The sequence below is a fragment of the Polypterus senegalus genome, chromosome 2 (genome assembly GCF_016835505.1).
Source record: "Polypterus senegalus isolate Bchr_013 chromosome 2, ASM1683550v1, whole genome shotgun sequence".
Classification (NCBI taxonomy): Eukaryota; Metazoa; Chordata; class Cladistia; order Polypteriformes; family Polypteridae; genus Polypterus; species Polypterus senegalus.
The window spans coordinates 100,825,974-100,846,216 of record NC_053155.1 but is presented as its reverse complement, the minus strand read 5'-3'; positions in this window follow the sequence as shown (position 1 = coordinate 100,846,216).

Here is a 20,243-nt window from a genome sequence, read left to right as displayed (position 1 = left end):
CATTCAGTCGGGAGGCTCACTGAAACAGTGAAGCTTCTCTCTGGCCTATTTTGGCGTTTCTTTTGGCACACAGATTAAGCTTTGGAGATTCTAATAAAGCCTTCCATTGAGGTTCTTTTTATACAGTTCCATGGCATGAGGATAAGTGTAGCATTTTAATTGTGATACAGCCTCTCTCTCCAACATTGTCTCCCACTGCAGTTTTTTACTTCTCCTGGACAGATGTATCTAACAATTGTGAAAGAGTAAGTGAACAGAGCTACAGAGAGAGAGAGATTACAAAAGGGTGCATAAAATACGGTGTGAAAATATACATTTTTTACCTGGAGTAATTTATTTGTTTTGTGCCAGTCAACATTGACATGATTGCAGCAAGGCAGTATCTCACTTTGTCTGCTTCAAGGAGTGTAGAAGGAGCAGCCCTTTATTATTAGTAAAATGTTCCACATTGTGATATATGGCCTGCTCAAGACCAATGATGCAATTATTTTTATAGTGTATAGCCATTTTGGAAGCGTTAGCTTTTAATGTGATGCCACCAATAAGGAATCACTCAGGGCTACACTCCCACCTTCTCTCTAGTAGTCTTTCATGAAATGGCAGAGGAGAGAGGCCAATCTAGAGTTGTGGAATCAGGGCCACCAAGTCTATTGCTTAGCTATAGAAGATCTGATCTTGCAGATATGCAATTATTTTTACAGTTTACGGCCATTTTGGGATCCTTGGTTTTTATGTGCACTGATGCCACCAGATCTGTCTCTTTTAGCTTGTGATGTAGCTTTCCTGCACAGTTGAGCATGTTGTGAGTTTTACTGTCTAACAGAACTCAGATTGAGACCTTGCCACTAAAATTTAGTTTCAATTATCAAATGAAACCTAGAAACCAAAATCAAGCTCACTCCAAACTTCAAGAAACAGACATGTGGTCTTCATGTAAACTTCATGAAGGGGCAGGCTTTTCAAATTTCAGAACAACTCAGAAAGGGAAGAGGAGAACCTTAAAATCCCTGGTTCAAGGACAAAACAGTTTTTTTTAATAAGTCCACAGTTCTGAAAAATAATCCTTAAACAAAAGTCCAAAATTCAAAAATTAATAAAAAGATACTCAGAAAGAGTGAAATAGACAAAATCGAAATGGGAGCTAGAAAGGCAGAAGTCAAAAAAATTGCCAGCAGCAGCCATTTGATAGACTTCTTGGCTCTTAAACAGCACTGCAGGGAAGACCCCACATGCAGCATCATGTGGGTCCAATCCCTCCAGCTCAACATACAGAGAACAAGGAACATAACCTACAGATAAGTTAAAATACAAAAACATAATTTACAAACCAAAGCACATTATCATAAAATCACAATGACTTAACAAAAATATGAGCTGTGTGCACTACATGTTAATTTCTCCCAAACCCTGACTAATCCTGAATGAATCCTTAGTTCTCATTGCCAAGGAATCACCCAGGGTGATACTCCCACTCCCTCTGTAGTCACCCTTTCTCAGATGGCAGAAGTGAGACATGAACCGCATGAACCGGACACTGAAGTCAGAGTAGCCAGTTTTAAACTTAGTTAAGGAAGCTATTCCTTAGCCAGCTTTACTGTGCAGAAAATGTCCATCATTTGGCTTGTCAGTGACAATCGTCCATCAAGAAGGGGAATTCTGCCTCCAGATTATAAAAGATGTCAAAAAAGGGAAGAGGAAGAAAGGTCAGAGATGATAAAATTTAAAGAAGAAGAACTTAGAAGGTATGTACTGTTTGTTTAGGTGGTAAAGTACACAATACACCCAATAGATAGTGGGAAGATACCTTCTGTTAGTTAGGCCAAGTGGGTCTAACTAACAATAGGACTTGACTTAACCATTTTATTTGCTATTTTGATCCTGCTTATAATATTCCATTCCTTGTGTTACTACTTGTTATTAAGCAATTGTTTGTTATTTTTGGCCTCTTTTGCATTATTTTGGGTTTGAAGACTGCCCCCAAGCATCCCCTTCCAGGCTCCCAGACCTCTACTTACTGTATATTCAGGAGTCTGATGTTAATGTGTAATGCTGAGAGGACTGCACATAGAAATGTGTCCTATTGCAATATATTGATTTTACCAATTTAGTTGCATTCTCATATAATACAAGAAGCACCTACTGCCATAGTAATGTTTGTCCGTCTGCATGAAATAACTCAACCCAACCCCATTGGAGACCGATTTATTTGAAATTTGACACACATATTCTACAAAGAAATGTATTGAGAAAATTTTCGTTGAGATAGCCTGAACAGAATGTGCTGTATAAAGTTCTGAAATTTTAAATCTCCCATTGATAAGCATTGGCAAAACTGTGAAGTAATCTGTATTAAAACAGAGAAATATTCTATGCAACTTCAATTATGAGTTTGCTGTTTCAGTTTTACCACAACAGTAGTTGTACAGACTTGTATATTTTATATATGTTCTTCTTTAACTTGTCCAGCAACAGCTATTGTCATGCGTGTGCATCAGAGATTTGCTTTCTGGGCCCATCTAAGGTAAGTGGTACCACCCTGTGGTGGGAGGGGACACTGTAACAATATCATCTCTTTGTTTGGCTGCAGTGGCAAGAATAAGCCCAGGGCAATGGACTCTTCCTATTCCAGTTGGCTCCCTATAAAAGCCCTGATGCCTCAGAGAGAGATATCTTAATCTGAACACAAATTGTATAAATGATGGAGCTCCCAGTCAGGACCCGCTTGACTTAGCTGTTAGATCCTGAAAGCCATTTGTTCCTGTTGTATACACTATTTTTGTGCCATTGAGTGCCTATTTTCTTTAATAATAATTCATTTAGGGTTAAACAAGGAGGCTCGACAGGCAACTTGAAGTCCTCAAGTGTCCTTCCACCCATCTACACATACATGTTATTGCTTAAGCATAATATATTATAATAAATAGAATATGAAAGTGCAAACATTATCTTTTTAAAACCCCTAACCATTGTGCATATCTTACATGTATTTCAAAAATTGTAAGTTGAGAAAAATATGTGAGTTTTGAAACTTTAAAAAGATAAAGGGAAAAAGGTGGAAATGGACAAAGCAAACTGAAAAATTCTTTTTGCAGATATTTTTTAAACTTTACATAGATATTACTATTTTCTTGATGGATTAGTAAATACTTAATTGTTTTATAATATTGTTTTATTTCACTATTTAAATATCTATTCTGAATTGCAGCAGCCTGTCATGACATTGTAATAAAAAAGGGAGTTTAAAAAGTTGTATTTAAGGGAGCTATCTCTCTATTATAAAAACAAATCTTGGAAGGAGACAATGCACGATCTTCTCGGAAGACAATTGGACGTCCCGCGAGAGACACATTAACGTCACGCGAGACAAAGCAGTGAGAAAAAAGGACAGCTGCTGTATAGGCTTTTAAATTATTGACGTGCAGCGCGACAAGCAGAACACGCAGCTTTGCAGCAACAGCAGAAAGACAGCGGCTGATCAGACCGCATCTCCTCAGCGTGCATTCAACCCAACCCCAACAACACGAGCGGCAGAGATGCGAAGTGGCTGGAGCGTAGTGCACCCAGGGGTTGGGTGAGTGAAGCGAGCAGGAGTTAAAGCCCCCTAGTATTTAATAAATATGCAGCACAATGATGCAGTAGATAATGTTCAAACCTCACTGCTGCATAACACTGGGTGGTCACCATCTTTATGTAGTCTACACATTCACCCCATTGCTGCGTGAGTTTTTCTTTGGAAGTTATTTTACATGTATAACTTAAAAACATAAATGACTGAGGTTAGTATGTTAGTGTGCTCCCTGTTGGACTGGCAGCTCATCCCGTGTTACTGCTTTACACTCAAATGAGTGCAGAAAATATATTATATAATAATTATAATAATAAATATTCTCAAAATGGCTCAGTCTGTTTAAGACATTTGAGGATCTAGTGCCTAGATTATCAGAGTTAGATGCTAAAGCAGGATCTAAACATGGAAACTGTTGATACTTGCTTGGGGCCAAAGAAGAATTGGCAGTCAACCCTAACACTTATTTGGGGAACCATATATACATGGAATAAGTTACCAAGTAGTGTGGTGTGGCAGACAATAGTACTCTAGGGACGTTCAAAACTACACCTGATGTTGTTTTGGAGGAATTAAGTGGGTATGACTGGCAAGCTTTGTTAGGCTGAAAGGCCTTTTCTTGTCTATATTTTTCTAATGTTCTAATAATAAGTCAATTATTTTTTCGTGAAACTAAGTAAAGAATGAATAATAATTTCCAGTATGCCCCAAAATTAGTCTTCCTTTAGTATCAGAGTTAGATGCCAATGACTGTTAAATGGTGGCTTAAGGAAGGTAAACTACTTGAATTTCTGACACAGGCAATAGCACTGGGAAAGGTCTAACTGCTTATCAGCACTGCTGTGTAGACATTTAACTGACTCAGGAATATAACACATTTCTTAATGTTTTTGGAATTGTATGCTGTAATATTTACTTGTAAATGTAATTGTACCTTGTTCACATATGGTTTGCATCCTCACTTTACAGTCTGCAGTTGAATCAGGCTCAATATCAGCTCTTCTTGCTACTGATGATATACCCCAATGGAAAGGAGGTCATTCAAAAATCAATTTCTTGTTAAGCATATGCATTTTTCACATAAGACTCAAGCCAGCAATGAATGTACATCAAAGACCTTGTTCCCTTTGGTCATAGTTTTCTACAAATTCAGGATTAAAAAGCATCACAAAGTCACAATAGAGGAGTCATGTAATGGAGAATCAATGCTATTGACAGGTGACCTTAAATCCCTGTAGTTTTTCTGTGTGAATCTCAGACAAATTATAGCTTTAAGGTTTCTCTGGACTACACTAGTATAAGTCATGTGCTTGGGGAAAAAGGTTGATCTTTAGTATACATTTAAAAATGTAATTGTCTTTGATTTCAGCTGCTAATGGAACATAATAAATTGTATGTTTTAAGCAGAGGAAATTTGACCTAAAGGTTAGAATGCAGCATGGCTACTGTACTGTATTAACAATAATAACCTGCAATAAATCTTTACATTATAGAGGCACATTTCATTGAAGATCACTGAAAATCTCAGACTTAATGCCAATTTAATATTAATGAGCACTCATCAGAGAGAAGCACATTGTAGTTATTGCATATACTAGTTTTACATTTGTTGTAATTGAAAGTGCAACTAACCATTTAGATTATTTTAAAGAAAATTTAGACTAATAAATCAGCCCTGTATTTCTTGTTGATTTTTATTACAGTGTATTTAAGAATTACTAGGTTATTGCATATATATTTTGTCATTCTATAAAACTTACTGAATGTAGTTTGACTTCTAAAGCAAGCAAGCATGTCATGTCGCTAGTATACAATGCCCAGGGGAGAAGTTCACATTTTGTTCAATAGTAAGTTCCTGATGTGTTCTCTGAAGTATAACTAATGTGAAGATATTGACTGAAATCTCTGCAGCTGTCCTCTCTAATTTTGAATTACACAGGTGGAGTAGTGGCTCTGAGGCTAGGGATCTGCACTGGCAATTGAAAGGTTGCCGGTTCGAATCCCGTAAATGCCAAAAGTGACTCTGCTCTGTTGGGCCCTTGAGCAAGGCCCTTAACCTGCAATTGCTGAGCACTTTGAGTAGTGAGAAAAGCGCTAAATAAATGCAAAGAATTATTGTTATTAATGCGTCCGCAACAGGGTGTGTAGAGTTTTTTTAATTTTGCTTTGCTTACCAAATTTTCGTTTACTTTTTGCATCTATTCCTGACCTACTGTACTGTATTGTTGAGTTGAGGTGTTCTCACATTGTTATCAAATATGCAAAGGGTCCAGAATGTCTCCTTTCTCCTGGCAGTCAAAATCAAGATTACAGTATACGTGTGACGTTAGGTGACTGAAAAGTCCAACCTTGAGTCACAAATCTTGTAACATTGGGGTAGGAGGTTCAGATTGAGAGCTATCACTACCTATCTAAGGTCTTTTTCTTCTCATTAGGAAGACAGGTGGACCCCAAATGAAGTTCTGCTTGGTCAACAAGGCATATTCTGTGCCTCAGATTTCCCATCTTGTGGTAGTGATTTACACTTTTGTAAAATAGGGACCAAGTGTGTTCTTGAACCAATTCCCTTTTCCACCCTGGGTTCTTAGATCAAAGTTCAAGTGGGAGAAGAGGACTTGTTTGGCGAGATGGAAGTTTGGCATTCTGATGCAATGGCCCATCTAATGGAGCTGATTCTGGAGGTTCATTGCTTCACTGGTGATTGTCCTTGCCTGAGTAAGAACACTGCAAACGTTGTAGTGGTCCTCCCTGATGATAAAAATAATCTTTTGTTTTTTAAGAATAGTTATTTTATCTTGACTTCTACACGCATCTTTATTTGCAAGGAGCCTGACAGAGAATATGGAACTATAGTGACTCCCCAAAATACCACCCCTGTTTCTGAATGTTGAACAGCAACCCTTAGACTCCTGAAGACCCTGGGGAAAAAGTTCAGAAAATACAGAGGAGTTCTGCAAATTAGGCAAAATTAGGCACAACCATTACTAATATCTTGTTTACACTTGTCTTAGCATTAAGGCGGAGTAGGTATATTTATATTTTTATAAAGTAGTAATTCACCTAGTATGTCAGGAAAACAGAAAACAATTTCTTTAGAACTTAAAATGCAGATTATAATGGGGATAAAAGCTGGAGGAAAGAAATGGCATGTAGCAGAATTATTGGGGTTAGCACTGGGTTGTGGATCGAGAGCACTTTGGAGGCACATCTCCTCTGCTAAAATCCATTGCCCTGAATATGTAGTCACCGGCATGTCTCCATTAGAACCGTGGCTTGGTTTAGCTCGCACAATGAGACAGATGGTACCGACTCTCTCATCCCAAGTGAGGTGCAAAGTGAAGCTAGTTTTGTGAATGTACAGGCAGTGAACAAGGCAAATGAGAGTGTGTGGAGCTGCATGGAAGGACTTGTGGGTTATTGCTGTTACAGCAGCAGTGGCTTTGGTGGTTGGCCGATGAAGAAAACTGCAGATAGCATGGGCGGGCACCTATTGTTTGTTACAATACGAGTATATGTCCATATTCCTTCTAAGGTAAATATTTACCCCTGACAAAGGAGTTTCTAATAATGAACTAAAGTGCTGAAATGCATTTACTTCATTAACTGGTGTTTAAGTGTGTGATCAGTGATTAAAAGCAGAATAAGGAGATAGAGCCTGAATTTAATTTGTAGTAGAAGTGGGTAATTCTTCCCAAGTAACATAAAATGGAGAGAGTGAGAGATTTTAGCATTGGATTTATAAAGAATGATGCCTGATTCATCTTCAGTTTGCATCAGTATACGAGGTGTGGCAGAAAAGTAATGAGACTGGCAACACTGCAAGTGTTCTGGCAACGCTGCACTGTTGTCCTTGATAGAGCATGTGTATCAGTACCCTCCCATAGCTCAGTGCGAGTTTCAACTCCTTCCGTTAACTATGTGATGATTGTGACTGCTATTAGCGAAGTTGTGTTTTTGGTTGTGCATCACGCAAAATGGAACAGCGGAATTTGGAGCAACGTTGTGCCATTAAACGGCAAGTGTGACGTTTGAAAAGTTAAAACAGGCCTATGGGGAACATTCCTTATCCCGAGCTCAAGTTTTTCGCTGGCACAAATCATTTTTGGAAGGCAGAAAACACATTGAAGATGAATACCGTTCAGGGAGGACTTCAACTTCGAAAACCAATGAAAACATCGAACATGTGAACACTCTTGTGAGATCAGACCGTCGTTTAACATTAAGAATGTTGAGTGAACAATTACTGTACATTTGAACAGATTTACCGTTCATCAAATTTTGACTGAACATTTGCACATGTGAAAGGTCTGTGCCAAAATGGTGCAGAAAAACCTCACAATTGAGCAGAATTTTTGACCTCAAAAGGCATTCCTGTGGTTCCCCAGCCCCCTTATTCAACTGACCTCAGTCCGTGTGACTTTTTCCTTTTTCCTAAACTGAAAAATGTCCTCAAAGGACGTCATTTCGGGACTTTAAAAAACATCCAAAAGAGTGTAACGGACATACTGAAGACCATACCGGTTGAAGACTTCCAGCGCTGCTACCAACAGTGGGAACAACATCTCCATCTGTGTGTAGCTGCCCAAGGGAACTACTTTGAAGGGGATAACATTGATGTTTGAAAAAAATAAAAACTTTGGTAAATAAAAAATCAGTCTCATTACTTTTCTGCCACACCTCGTATGAAGCAAACACGAGGTAAATGATAACACTTACAGAGACTGATATTAATAATAAAACTATTTTAAATGTCATACACTGCTGATGCTTTATTTATCAAGCCTTTATTAGATTTGTCCCAACTTTAAGACTACTTTTGTGGAAAAATTGGCAATTGATGATGAATCAATTTTTTCATAAATACTCTAAAAGAGCTATGGTTCTGTTGATTTCAAGGTGCCTCACATAAGTCATCAGACGTATTGTTTATGCACATTTACCAGTTACATCAGCCATTCAGCTGGACTGGCTATACAGCAACTGCACTTACTCCTAACTGGAGACTGCATCCCATTAACAGTCAAATACACTCACCGGGCAAACTACAGTATTAAGAACATCTGCATAACAGCAACTTCAGTTAATGTTCACATCAAACACTAGAATGTGATCCATGTGTTTTCGACCCTGGCACAATTGTTGGTGCCAGACAGGCTGGTTTGAGTATTTCTTTAGCTACTGATCTCCTGGGATTTTCACACAGAACAGTCTCTAGAGTTTACTCAGAATGGTGCGAAAAGCAAAAATCATTCAGTAAGCAGAAAATCTGCAGATGGAAATGCCGTGTTGATGAACAAGATCAGAGGAGAATGACCAGATTGCTTCCAACTGACAGAAAGGCTATGGTAACTTGGATAACCACTCTGTACAACTGTTGTGAGCAGAAAAGCATCTCAGAATCCTTAACATGTTGAACCTTAAGGTGAATGGGCTACAATAGCAGATGACCATGTTGGTCTGCTCTCCTGGCAAGAGCAGAAAGCTGAGGCAGCAGTGAATACATGCTTTTCAAAACTGGACAGCTGAAGACTGGAAAAATGTAGCCTGGTTTGATCAATCTTGATTTTTCCTGAGGTACATAGATGGTAGGGTCAAAATGTGCTGCCAACAGCATGAATCCAAGCACCAACTCAAACTGCCTTGTGTCAACAGACCAGGCTGGTGGTGGTGATGTAACAGTGTAGTGAATGTTTTCTTGGCACACTTTGGTTCTGTTAATGCCAATCAAGCATTACTTGAATGGCACAGCCTATTTGCGTATTATTGCTCACAATGTGCATCCCTTCACAGCCACAATTTACTGGTTTTCTAATGAGTACTTCCAGCAGAAGTTGGCTCAAACTAGTTTTATGACCATGGCAATGAGTTCAGTGCTTTTTAGTGCTGGCTATTAGAAATAAACTATTAGAAATGAGGCTATTAGAAATAAACTGGATACATTAGGATTAAAAGTCAAGACGGAGTTAAAAAGCTTAGGGGTAATTGTTGCCTGTAATCTGAATTTTAAATCGCATATTAATCAGATCACTAGGACAGCATTTTTTTACCTAGGACAGCATTTTTTCACCTAAGAAACACAGTTAGATCTCTTATATCACTGAAAGATGCTGAGAAATTAGTCGACTAGATTACTGTAACGCACTCCTCTCAGGACTACCCAAAAAAGACATAAATTGTTTGCAACTAGTGCAGAATGCAGCTGCTAGAATCCTAACTAGAAACAGAAAATCTGAGCACATTACTCCAGTTTTGATGTCACTACACTGGTTACCTGTGTCATTCAGGATTGACTTTAAAATTCTGCTTATGGTTTATAAAGCCTTAAATAATCTCGCTCCATCTTATATATCAGAATGTCTGCCACCCTATATTCCAAATCGTAACCTCAGATCCTCAAATAAGTGTCTCCTTATAATTCCAAAAGCTAAACTTAAAAGAAGTGGTGAGGCGGCCTTCTGCTGCTATGCACCTAAAATCTGGAATAGCCTGCCAATAGGAATTCGCCAGGCTAATACAGTACAGCAGTTTAAAACACTGCTGAAAACACATTACTTTAACATGGCCTTCTCATAACTTCACTGTAATCAAAATCCTGATACTATGTATATCCAACTCATTATAATAACTATTCATGGTGGTCTAAAATCTATACTAACCCCTACTCTCTCTTCTGTTTCCTTTTCCGGTGTCCTTTTGGTGGTGGCATCTACTCAAAGCACTGTGATGTTCCAACAATGATGGATGGATTAAAAGCCAGAAATCTGTATGACCATCAACATCAAGTGACTCTGTGAGAACCCTAACTACAAAGAGGACTATTTCATTTATGTTAGGTAGAATGCCCAGAGGGGACGGGGCAGTCCCGTGGCCTGGAACTCCTGAAGATTTTAGTTTTTTCTCCAGCCGTCTCGAGTTTTTTTTTTTTTTTTCTCTGTCCACCCTGGCCATCGGACCTTACTCCTTTTCTATGTTAACTAATGCTGTCTTATTTTAATTTCTTATTTTGTCTTTTATTTTATTTTCTTCATTATGTAAAGCACTTTGAGCTACTTTTTGTATGAAAATGTGCTATATAAATAAATGTTGTTGTTGTAGTGGCCTTCTCAGTGACCATATCTGAATCCAAAAGAATGCCTTTGGAATGTGGTAGAGCAAATGATTCCCAGCATAAATATGCAGCTCTCAAATCTGCAGAAATTGTGCAATGCAGTCATGTCAACATGGACCAGGATCTCAAAGGAATGTTTCCAATTTCTTGTGGAATCCACACTATGAAAAACTGAGGCTGTTTTGAGATCAAAAGAAGGCCCTATCCAGGATTAGTATAGTATTCTTAATAATTTCACTATGTTTGTCACATTTTAGCTGTTATACTAATGAATAATTATTTGGCTTCAAAACCTAATTGAGTATTTAACTAGCCATGCTTCCTGCTGAAGACAGGTAATAGAATAATTTAAAAATATTTACTATCTCTTTCCCTACATGGAACCTTCAGTGCCTTTTCTTGGTATTTGCGTCAGCGGACATCTCTTCACCGGCATTCCTTTTTGCGTTCCCATAATGATTGCTTCTCAGACTGTCATTATTTTGTAGGCACCTTTCTCGCCTCCTGTCCAGTTTTATACTTTCTGTCTTTGAAGGCAACTCTTTCAGTGTGCATCCCATACCTTTTCTACTCCTTGTGTGTTTCATACTCACACTTTTGCTTTCGATTATGTCATGGAAGCCAAACTGACCAATCATATTTCTCTAATGAAAAAGGCACAAACAAGGGCCTTAGTGTTTTATTCCATAGTGATTTCCTTTATTAGCAGTGAAGTATCCTTTCATAAGCATCAATAACTATACTGTACATCTCTGCAATTTCGTATTTCTGTTACCGCATTAGATACTGCATTGTTAAAAACATTTTCTTCAAGCTCCAGAGCATCATGAGACGAGCCACCTGAATATCTGGCCAAAGTGGAAATTTGAAAGAACTAAGTAAGCAAATTTTATTTTGAAGTGAACATTTGGAACAGACTAATTCCATTACTATTATAGACTAAAACATAGACAGATACACAGATGACCACAGGTCCTTACCATGATTTTTGATGTCCTATAACTATAGCTGGTACTACCTGTGTGGAGTTTTTTCAGGATACTCTGATTTTCAATCCACATCCCAAAGACATACTGGTTTGATAATCTAATGATATATTGTGCCCATTTGAGCGTGAGTGTGCGTGAGATTGACATCCAAACCAAGACTGGCTCCTGAAACAGAGAGCAGGTCTAATGAACAAAGTAAACACATAAGCACAGCAAAAATCACAATAACTTCCCGACTCTTTAGCACGCTCAAAATGAACCACCAGGAACTGTGGGAGATCCTCCAGATTTACCTCTTGGATTACCACATAAAACACATTTAATATAACACTGACAACTTGTATATATAAGACAACACCAAAACAAAAAAAAAAATTCACATAATCAACATAAAAAGAATAAAAATGAACAAAAGAGACATAATACATGAATTTGAACCAAGGGGATGAACATTGGCTAAGACATTACAATAACAAACAGTAGATATGTGAATAAATATCTTCTATTAATTACAAGTAATTAATGGTACATTCTTTGCATTCAGTCTTGCAACACATAAACTAGTTGAGCTTAATAAATAAAATTAATTCTCTTTATAGATGTGTGACAGTGTATTTGTCAAAATGCATGAATAGGTATAGGCACTTCGAATTTCTAGTGGTAAATCTACACAATTAACATATGGTTCACTTATTTTAAATAGTTAAAGTAAAAACAATAGAAACTTGGATCTACCACATAGTACTCATTGTGTTTTTAATCAGGATATTTTGGGTAAATAATTTTTAACACAATGGTTAATTAATTGTTTGAACCCCAGTTTTTCAGATACAGGGTTACATGGAGCTGAGATCTATCAGTGCATTCCAGGAACCAACTCTGGACAGCACTCGAGAGCACTATGGCACATTAGTGTACACACACACTCTCACACTCCCACTAACTTTAACCAAGATCACTGGCAGACACCAGTCAGTCTATCAAAACTTCTCATTCTAGACGTAATTTGTACAAGCTACAATGAATCTTTATTCTTATTTAATTTACTATGGTTAACATAAAGCAAGGACTTTTAATGATTTTTGTTTGACAGTTCATGCACTACCTTACTATGCATAGTCATAGTGCCTAACTACTGTATGTATAGCCAAACATTTAATTCTTCTGGAGTATTAAACATACTGCATGTCTGGCACCCCCATGATACTTATTTACTATAAGCACATTTATAAAAAGAATCGATGGATGAGTTCAGAAATGGATGAATGAACTTGTTTAATTCAAAAAATGTTTCCAATCTTAAATCTTCCTTCGCTTTGCTTTCTGATTTCCAGTGTAATGTTGTGGGGTGGATGATGGAAATCAACCCTGGATACACAAGGCACATTCTCAATCATAGCAAGTCATCCAGACAGACAAGAAATGAATCCTGAATCCCCAGAGCTGTAAGAAAGGAATGGTAACCACTGTATCAGCAGCTTAAAACCATTAGCTGTACTAAATGCCTCATGTAAAATTGGATTTACTTTACATCCCTTTTCTTGTTGTATTGTCCACTACAAGTTTGTCTTTACCTGACCCTAATGTCATGATTTGGGTGTACGTGAATCAATTTGGTATTTTCTAACGTCTCAACTATTATTTTTTAGGTACTTCCATCGCTGCATTTTTGAGAGCCATTATTGGCACTGCCCTCTGTGTCTTCTAGGGTTGTGACTCACATGTAATCATTGTGATGAGATAAAAGGTCATCTGGTAATATTTTTATCATCTGATCTGTGGCTGCAAACAGACTAAAAAACACATTTTGTTTTTGTTTTGTGCTTGTCGCGGGTTTTGCCTGTTTTTTTTTTTACTTTAATTCTTGATTCTCATTAGGATATGGTAGGTAGGTTCATTTTTATTGGTTTTGTTTTCATTTTTACATGCGTCTCCCAGTTTAGCTCAGTAAATAAATCACCTGTCTGATTCTCCGAAAAACAGCTAGAAGCTAAATCACTTACCCATAATATACAAAGGGTAGTGATTGTGAGATAATGCATTTAGTTTTGTGAAATTATGTAAAAGTTTGAAAAACAATACAAGAATTGTTCTGAAATAATGCAGTATTTTACAAAATAGTGCATGAAGAAATAAGTTTATGTAGAAAGTATTTGTGTATTAGCAGAACATTTTTAGATGAATACCATCATAAAATAAAAGCATCCAGACAATCATTTTTTGCCTCACCCATTCATATTCTTTGAAGGCTACTCAACACCATCTTTGTATAAGATTGCGGATTTTGTCTTTTACTGGTATTTTTTGGTTTGAGTCAGATCAGTGTTTCAGTCTTATTAGTGCTGTGTTACAATACTTCAGATGAAATGTTACATGTACTATCCTAATTCCTGCCTACTTAGTTTTTTGTTTTGAAATGCATGCAGTTTAATGTCTTAATATTTCATGAAATCAAGGCATAGAACAAATAAACAATGGCAAATAAAAAATAAGTCAAGGGATCATTCAGTGTACATTTTTGATTCATTAAAGTAGCCACCTTTTGCCGATATAACAGTCAAACTGTGGTAACCCTTTTGATTCAGAATGCCAGCCACTCTGTGCAAGTGACCAACTCTGCCTCCAGCAAAAGAATCCCAGACCATCACACTGCTTGACAGTTGGTGTCACACACTGAGGAGCCATCCTTTCACCAACTCGACGGTATATAAACACCCTGCGTGATCAACCAAATATTTCATATTTTAAGTCCAAAAGACTTTCTTCCAGTATGCAGTAGTCCACAGCCGGTATTTCAAGGCCCTCTTTTATTCTTTAAGAAATGTTTTTCTTACTGCCACTGGCCCTGTCAAACCTGCAGCACCGAGTCTCCTCTTCACAGTAGAAACTGAGACTTGCTTTTTTCAACTACTGCTAAGCTGTGCTTGAAGCTGTTGTGCTGTGAGGTACCGCAAGCTGATGACCCTCAGAAAGTTGATTTCTGATTGGGTTGTGACTTTGAGTCTGCCAGACCTCTTCCTATCAGAACTTCGTCCAGTTTCCAATCGTCTTTGGATTGTGTAGGACACTGTGCTCACTGACACTGATTTGTTTTTTTTTGCAATTTCTCTAAATGAAGAGCCTACACTTTTAGGGGTAATAATGCCTCATAAGTCTCATTTCATTTGTTAATTGCAGTTTTGTGGTCATTATCACTAGAATTTACAACTTCCTACAGTGTAAAATTGTCCGAGTAGTACTTCAGAGGGCGTAGTAACAAACTCTGTTCCAACTCTTCTTTAAAATAGAGGGTATTTAAGTAATCAACAGAAATTGAGACATCTGCAGAAATTGTTTGCTTCAACTTCCCAGGCTTAATTTACTCTAATTGCTGCAGAACATCTGTAGGTTGTAACCTATTAGTTGTTCCCTGAAGAAGGCCCATTTGCAATATTCTGACATTTCCTTTTTTTTCAGTTTTGCTAACCTAAACTTTAAATTTACACCTCTGACAGTTTACTGCTTACCTTTTTAACATTCTAGGTCATTCATTGACCTGTAGTGTGTAATAAAGATGAGCAGTGACAGAGAGGGGAATAGACAATTAAAAAATATAATACAGAACAGCAATGCAAACTACTTGTAAAAGATAATAAAGAGGAATAAGGAAAGGTGTATCTTATTCAGCAGCCCCAAAACACATTCTCCTGTGGCCCTCCTAGTGTGATATCAGCTTTAATGTTACAGGACAAAGGAGATTAATATCCCAGGAGACCAGTAACTAACCATTTCCACTAAATGATACTGGCCATGACGCAACTTGAGAATCAGGAGTAGCCCTCTTGATTGACTGACTCCACCTTTGGTGATGAGGGCTTTCATCTCTACCAAGAGACCACAACTTGCTCCTTTATTTGATTGGGCTCAGGTTGGTTTTCTTAAGCAGAAGCTGGAGAACTTTCACATCGGAGCACAAAGCACTTCCCCCTTTATTTGTTGTCAATTCCACACTTAATTCAGATGAACACTTTACTAATGATAAGCACAACAATGTGCATGAAACTGAAGTCACAGTGAAACTCTGTATTTTGCGTCACAAAAGCATTTTGCAAAAAATATGCCATTCGGCTTCTAGCAAAATTCCTTCCATTAATACAAGAAGGTGTTTAATTCCTAACCACAAGCATTTTCATGAATTATCTGTATGTATCTCTTTTCATTTAGTATTGAAGTAAGGATTTCAAGTGGAATAAAAATCACTGGATGCATTTCCTGTGATATTGTAGACATTTTGTTGAGTTGCTAGATTGCCGATTATTTTGGCAGTCTTGGCAAGTAAAATCCTAAAGATGTATCTGAGACAGAAAATAAACTTTAGGCTTGACGGTACTTGGAGACTGCATATTCTCAAAATCTTCAGGTATCAAGGGAAAGGGTGGTTGCTTAGTAATTATCATGGGGTGTGAACGAGCCCCGTACACAGACAGGCAGACATGTTGCAATTCCACCACCACACGTTTATTTACAGTATTTACACAAGTTATTAAAGTGCACCACAAACCCCACAAGTCCCCCAAAGTCCAGGCCTCTCACACACTTTGCCTTTTCTCCTTCTTCGGGCTGCCTCCACTCTCGCTTCTCCTGCTTCGTCCTCTCCTCACCCGACTCCAGCCTTGAATGAAGGGAGGTGGCCCCTTTTATCCACACCTGGATGTGCCCCAGGTGCTTCTCGCCAGTCTCCCGCCAACACGCCCTAGCGTGGCAGAAGTGCCAGCTGTACTCCCGGAAGCACCCCGGGTGTCCCTGCTTCTCTTCCCCTAGCATTGCCTGGTGTGGCGGAAGTGCTGAGGTCCTCCAAGGCGTCCCGGCCGGGTCATCGCCCCGGCATCCTTGACAGGGGTGAATTCAAATGTAGTGTGATTTTTTTTTTTTTTTTCCTGGGTAATGTCCACAATGTTTCTGTGTGTCTTAGTGTGGAAATTTTAACTAAAAATGTAGCTTTATGATTCAGTAAATATATGCTGCTACACTGTCTTTGATAAGTGATATAATGTTTTTAACTTTCTATACATGTTCACAGTCCGCAGCCTGTATTCATTGTCTTCAAGAGCCAAAAGAGATGTCACTTTATATTGATTGAAAGATTATTTATAAGATGAAGAGAGCAGCTTTTGTGGCCAAATATTAAAAGCTAGGTTTGGTATTTTACAAGTCAAAGTTATTTCTTCACAAACATGCTATATATGCTTTACCATACAAAATTGTATTCTAAAGTTAAGCGCTTTCCACAAACGTAAAAAAAAATACCTTACCTGCTCTGACACTTTACAATGGAGAATATGGGACACAGAGAAAAAGTTTAAAAACTTACCAAATATGTCAATTTTTCAAGCCAAAACAACTGTCAAGTATTGATGTGCACCTTCCGTATTTCCAGTGCATGTTTGAGACAACAAAAGGGATCTGAAAATACATGTTTTATCACATATTCCTGGTGTTGTTTTTCTTGTGGTAAGGGTACATTTTATATTTGCTTGTACGAGTTCTCATATATATAAGGAAGTAAATCCAAAAAAAACAAACCACATGGCAAGAAAAGTTTACTGTAATTTGGTCTTTCATGAAGAGCCTCTCCCTGGAGGGCAAAAGGTTGTTGTGCAGGAAGAGTAAATACTAAGCTGTCAGGCATGCCTGGTCTTCTATTATAATGGCTAAATTCCTTAATATTTTTTGTGTATTTGTCCAAAATGACATGGAAAAACTAGTTTGTAATTGTAAGATGTGGATCAAAACTCAACAACAGTCTTGGCTGGAAAACCTATTTGGTATATTTTAAGCTTTTCTTCCATACCCCTTAGCCTCCAACGTAAATCATCATTTAGGGCAAGGTATTTTTTTACATTTATAGAACACAATTAACTTTAGAACACTGTTTCTTGTGGCAAATGTTTGTGAAGAAATATCTTTGACTTGAAAAATTACAAATTGATCCTTTTCTGTCGTACGTACCAAGAAACCTGTGGTACACGTTCTCTACATACAAACTCTGTTTAGTATTGGGAAAACAGCCTGAGTGATACAATGTAAGGTATATCTTTCTGCTTTGTATACCTGAGCTAGAAAATGAAGTTCTCTTTTGCTTCTTGAAAAACTATGGATAATGTCATCTTGTCACAATGTTTATCTCAAGACATTGTCATAATTATACAGCATTCTGATCACACTGCCAACAAGAAGCAACTCCAGGCCTCCAGGCCTCTGCCCTTAGCTTATTAGAACAGTTGCTGTTGACCGTGCTTGTGCACACCCTTTCATTCTTCCACAAAATAAATGTGTTTTGGGTCTAAGTCTTTCATTTACTATTTTCAGCGTATTATGTAAGATAAAACAGAAACTTGTAGTGACAATTCAAAATGTGGCATGGGAAGTATCGATACTTTGGATCCCTTGTTGCTTTGCATGTTTTTTTTGTCCATCATCACTTTTTTTTAATCAGTAATACACAACACAATGTCATGGAAGTTTTAGGTTCCCATCTCATGCTTCCAAATTGTCGTTCAACAGTCAGATAGTCAATGTCAATTTATTTATATAGCACATTTAAAACAACATAGGAATGCTGTGGCCAAAGTGCTTTACAATAATAGAAAAAAAGAAAAACATACAAATAACATAAATAGAAATAAAATAAATGAACATAAATAAAATAAATAGAAGTAATGTTACATAATCACAATGAGGAAACCATCAGTATTGCTGAAGGTCACGGAATGCAAGTGAATATAAATGAGTCTTTAATCTTGTTTTGAACAGTTCAATTGTAGATGACTCCTTTATGTAATGAGGTAAAGAGTTCCACAGGCGAGGAGCAGCAGCTGCAAAAGCCCTGTCCCCCTTAGTTTTACACTTAGTACGAGGGACAACAAGAGACAACTGACCAGACGATCTAAGCACTGGCTGGTGTAAAGCACACAATTCGTATAAATATGCAGGAGTAAGCCTATGTAAAGATTTAAAAACTAGCAACAAGATTTTAAAATCAATTCGAAAACTGACGGGCAGCCAGTGTAAAGAAGCTAATATTGGAGAAACAGAGTCATACTTTCTTGCCCCAACCAGAAAACGATCAGACGGCTAGCCACACCAGTCGGCGCCATCTTGGATGCTTGGATGCCTCTCTAGTACTGAAAATTATAATGCCTGAAATAAGTTAAAACCATGTCATATGGTAATTTGACAGTTTGATTTTTGTACATTTTATCGCCTGAAGGTATTCTGAGTGCATGTTCATCACTGTCACACTTCACCCTCAGATAGTAGAGGGGGTATTGCAGCCTCAAACTGTGAAGTGTATGTGATATTTGAGGAAAAAAAAAAAGTAATTTTTACTTGTTTTCTCATTTGCCACGAGGGATGGTACTCTATTTGTGAAACTGGTATGCTAAAGTGGGAATTGTCTTAAAAATTAAATGTGAGAATTGATATCTTCTTATTTAATACGCTACCATGGCTGTTCATTTGTCTATCCAGGATTTGAAATCACCTGTAGCTCGCAAGCCATTTGACATATTGAACTGAAATTTGGTACACATATACTATGTGATGTCTACTATTCGCTTTCGGGGTGAAGGTTGACCTCCAAAGTTATTTCTCTTTTTATATTTATATTATTTTATTGTAGAATCAACTCTTGGCGGCAGGCAGCTATGCGGCGCATGCATACGGGCGCTGTTCTCATCCCTACCACCTTCGCCGTCACTTCCCCTACCTCCTCATATCTTAAATCATTCTTAACTCTTCAATCTGCCTCAAGTGCCAGCTTAAGTGAAAAATGAAGGAAAACGTCCTAAGTAATTGCAACACAAACACTAATTTTATCAGTTTTAACGCAAAAAGATGCCAACGAAAGAAAAGAATTAGCAGGCCAGTAGGGTGGAGAAAAGAAGAGCTGCTCAGGCAGCAGGAAGCACATCAGCCTCTGAGCAAACGAATGCTAAATGTACAGAGAAAGAGTAGGAAAACTATGAATGCTCAAGTCAAGTGTATTCACTGCATGTTATCATGCAGTGCGGCGTTACTGGTTTAAAATAAAAAACTCTATGAAGAACACTCAAATCAAGTTGGCACCTTTCTATCTTGTTGTAAGTTTAATGTACAAGGGTTGTGACTTAGAGACCAGATCAAAAAAGTCAGGTTTATTACAAACTTTTAGTTTTGTTTAGTTTGCTTATAAAAAACATTGAAAACAACCAACGTTGACCAAAGTGCTTTACATTAAAATAAATAAGGTAAAAATAACTATATTCTAAGAGAAGATAAAGTTAAACCAAAGACTTAAAATCACAGCAAAATATTAAATGAACTGATTGTATTCAAAGAGAAAAGATGCACTGGGTTTAAAACTGGTCACCATCGTAGAAGACCGGACATAAGCAGGTACTGTCGATCATTTCAAAGCCTGGGAGCGGCTGCTGCAAAAACGCACTCACCTTTACATCTTTACAACATCTAATCAGACTCCCAAAGCTCACGTGAAAAGACAATTTCCCCTCAGGGGATTAATGAAGTATATCAAATCAAATCAGACGGCCTACATTGGTGA